Source organism: Chiloscyllium plagiosum, unplaced genomic scaffold (assembly GCF_004010195.1).
Source record: "Chiloscyllium plagiosum isolate BGI_BamShark_2017 unplaced genomic scaffold, ASM401019v2 scaf_9724, whole genome shotgun sequence".
Classification (NCBI taxonomy): domain Eukaryota; kingdom Metazoa; phylum Chordata; class Chondrichthyes; order Orectolobiformes; family Hemiscylliidae; genus Chiloscyllium; species Chiloscyllium plagiosum.
This window is the reverse complement of record NW_025213921.1, coordinates 1-4,357: the sequence shown is the minus strand read 5'-3', so window position 1 is coordinate 4,357 and position 4,357 is coordinate 1.

Below are 4,357 nucleotides of genomic sequence, written 5' to 3'. Positions count from 1 at the left end.
TAGTTTAATTCAGATGTTGGATTTTGTAAAGACAAACCAGGGAGCATTAACACAGTAAATGGTAGGGCCCTGTGTAGTGTTGTGGAAAATAGGGAGACCAAGGGGTGCAGTTGCACTGCTCCTTGGAAGCGGCAACACTGGTAGACAGGATGGTGAAAGAAACATTTGGCGCACTTGCCCTCATGGGACAGAGATGGAGTATATGAGTTGGTGGATCATGATCCGGCTCTACAATCCATTGCTGGGTCTCCATTTGGAGTACTGCGTACAGTTGAGATCATCCTGCTTTTGGAAGCATGTTCTGAAACCGCAATTGGACCAAAGATTGACCAAAACGCTACTGATACAGGAGTTCTGAGAAATAACGATTGGCTGGATAAGCTGAGAAGCAAAACACAGGAATGAGATAGCTTTGGCAGATAAGGCTAAGGTGAATCCAAAGAGATTCTACAGCACGCATTACAAAAAAAAGTAGAGAGACAATAGGATCCCTCAAAGATCAACGTGACCATCCACGTGTGGAATCACAGGCGGTAGCCGAGACCCTAAATGAAGCTTCCGTGTCAGAGAGTACTGTGGACAAAGACTAGGAAACAAACGGAAAGAAACAGTGATGTATTGCAAAGTGTCCTCATTACAGAAAAGGTGGCGTTGGCAGTTTTAAAACACAAAGGTACAGAAAGGTCCTAGGTTCTGAACCAGTGTCTCCCAGAACATTGTGGAAAATTAGTGGCTGTTACGATAACAGAGGTATTTTTATTGTTGTTCATCGAATTTCCTTTGGGCGTGGTAGCTGAGACTTGACTTTACAAATGTTTGTAAAACCATGAGGGGTTCAGGGAAGGTGAGTAGCCAAGGTCATTACCCCGATGTAGAGGTGTACATAACTGATGGAATAAATATGAAGTGAAAGAGGAAATACCTAAAAGACATCGAAGGTGAATATCATCCACACAGAGGATGGTGCACGTATTGAATGAGCTGCCAGGGGGAGTGGTAGACAACAATAAAATTGCAACATATAAAAGAAATTTGTAGACGTACATGGAAAGGAGAATTTTTGAAGGGATATGGGTCAAAAACAGGCAAACGTGACTGGTTTCGTTGAGGAATTATGGTTAACATGGACGAGTTAGATGAGTAGTTTCTGTTTCGCATTATTCAGTCTCCAGTTATTGGAGGAAGAAAATACTGAGATAAGGCATGTTGTCGAGACAAATACAAGTTGCAGCGCCAGGGAAGTTAGTCTGGAATGCAGTACGTTACAAACAGATGTAGGGACGATATGGAAGGGAGGATGCTAGGGACACGATCTGTTACAGGAGTTAAAAGATATTGAAGACATTGGTTTCCGAGATAGGACATAGGTCGCGTTGCCAAGTGAACATAGAAAATAAAGATTGCAGGCAGCATTACCACTCTCTCGTGAGAGGCCTGTTTTCACCTCTGTTGTACTGATGCTCCCGAAGGCATCACATGCCTAAATTGATTACTGTGAACTCCCTATGCTGTATTAGTGAAACAAAACATAAAATAGGGGCAGTGATTGAGACCGGGGTGCATCTGTAAAGTGCAGCACTGTATCTATTCCATGTTTTGTTAGCTGAAGTTTAGAACCCTATCATTGTTCTCTGTTCTGTGCACTATGAGTGTTGTACTTTCGCTGCAGGATTTATTGAGACCTCCAGATCTCCATACCACTTGTCTGTCTCACTGATCATCTTCAATGAAATGAGAGACGAGACACCCAGCAGTTGAGAAGTGTATTGAGTCAGGAACTTCACGAGTACCTATGGGAGACAGAGAAATAGACAAAATGAGAAATTAAACTAATGCAGTGAGGATTGCACAGATTGAATGGGACTGAGTCCCACAGACATCTGGACATTCCCAGTATCCATTCCTGGCCTCTGCTGTTGCGTCTCTCTGGAGCAGAAAGTTCCATTCGCTCAGGATCTAGAGTAGCTGTAAGAGCGAGAGGCGTTGACAGAGGCAGCATTTCGACAACACAATGAGGGATAGCACATTGAGAGATACTGAGTGGTAATACCAGAGTAAAGGAAGATTTCAGGTTCGAACTATTGTGAAGGAACAATCAGTTTTGATTCATGATGCACTAATATCAGTGTTCAGGGATGAGCAATCTGTGAGCATGCTAAGTGCTGGACTGATGGTATAATTGCTCGAGCATATATTCGAAATTTCAGTTAATGTTCATGGGATACAGGTTTGAAGACAATCATCATAAATGGTGGAATTTGAAACCAATTACTTTTAAAATATTCATTAACAATCCACAAGTGAGTATGAAACGGTTGCTGATGTACAAAAAACCCAAACACGTGTTCTTTCGAGAAGGATGTTTGCCATCCTCATGTGGTCTGCATGGCATGCCCACAGCAGAGTGTTTGCTTCTGAATTACCCTCTGAAATGGCAGAACAAGCCACTCAGTTCAAGAGCAGCAGGGCTGGACAAAAACGGATGGTCAGCCAGGTTCACTCTCACCCGACACTGATTTTTTTCAAAAAACCTCCATTCGGATGGCCCCACCGGAACCGTGCTGGCCAATCATGTCGGTAGGGTCATAGACAAGACTTTAAACTGACAGACAGGATGCAGGGACAGGATTCAGGTGAAAGGAGCTTTCAAAGTCCAAAGAAAAAGATGTGAAGCACTGAAACAGCACGAGGGTGTGGCTGAAGACCAGCAGAAAGGAGAAGGATTGGACAGCGTTCAACTAAATTTCACATTGCAAATAGGTCTGTGACAGCAAATTGCGTGAAAGAGTAAATTATGCTTTTTTTGGAATGTACGAAGTATCTGAACTAAGATAGAAGGGTTTGTGACACAGAGATAAATGAGATTTAGTCGCCAGAAAGAATTGGTTAGAGGGTGAACAAAAAGTGGAACATAAATATTCAGTCGTGCATAAGAATTTCATTAAATAGGAATTTATTGGCTATTTTAACAAAGATATTAAGATAGTTTGGGAAACTTCAATATTCGTATAGTCTGGGGCAATCACACAGGCAGGAGTGATATTCGAAGCAGAATTCAGAGAATGTGTCTGTCACTGTTTCTTTGAATAACCCATTATGAGGTATGCAAGGAATTAGCATATTAGGAGGGAATTGATGTACAAAGGGATCTCGATATATATCCATAGCTGCCTGCAAGTGGCAATACACGTGGTTAAGATGAGAAAGAAAGCACAAAACATATTTTTCCTTATCAGTCGCAGGACTGAGTGCAGAGGTTTACATGTCATATTGTAACTGTATGAAACTTTGATGTGGCCACATTTGGAGTACTGTGTGCAGTTCTCATTGCCTCATGACAGGAAGAATGGGGATAATTTTCGAAGTTGATAAAAGCGGATTATGAACATATTGTCTCTGTTAGGTCTTTTAAGAGTCTGTTAGCTACAAGGCGAATGTAAACAAACTTGGGCTGTTTTGCTAGAGTGTCAGAGGCTGAATGGCTGAAGGGTACAAGCATATAAAAATAGGAAGGGCAACGATAATGTACATGTCGAACTGCCTTTTCTCGCTTACAAGTATCAAATACAAAGGTGCATAGTATTAAAGAGAGAAGGAAATGTTTAAATGAGATGTAAGAAGCAAGTGTTTTCTTTACAGTGAATTTGGAAGGTGTGAAGTGAGGCGGTAGAATCAGAAATGTGAGTGATAATTTAATTGGCATTTAGACAGGCAGGTGAACAAGCGGAGATATAGGGAGATGGACCATGTGCAAGCAGATGGTATTATTTAGGAATAGCATTATGGTCAGCACAGCCATCGTGGACTGATGGACCTATTGCTGTTGCGTATTGTTCTATTTTCTAATTTTTCAGCATCTACCCTATCAAAGCCCTCAGAGTCTTAGATATTTCATCCATTTCTTTCTCATTCTCCTAAATGCCAATGTGGTCAATCTCAATCACACCACCTCTTCTGACTAGAAAATCCATCTATTCTCAAGATCATCAGAATGAACCTTCTCTGGACTGCATCCAATGGAAGAGTATCTTACGTACTGGCATTCATACTGTTCATAATATTCTAGGTATCCTCTGATTTATACCTTGCATCGTTTAATACAAGACCTCCCTGTTGTTAGACTACATTCACTTGTTAGTAAATGCCAGCATTTGATTTGTCTTCCTCATTTCTTGCAGACACTGTGAGCTACACAAAACCCTTTGTGCAGTTAATCTGAAATCAAAAGGTGCTAGCCAAATAGCAAGTAGGGAACGCTGGAATGTATTATTATAGATACGGCAATAGATAATAACTGGAACATTATGAACATTGGGAGCTACGTTTTGTGGAAGACAATTTGTTTTTGATGCAGTAG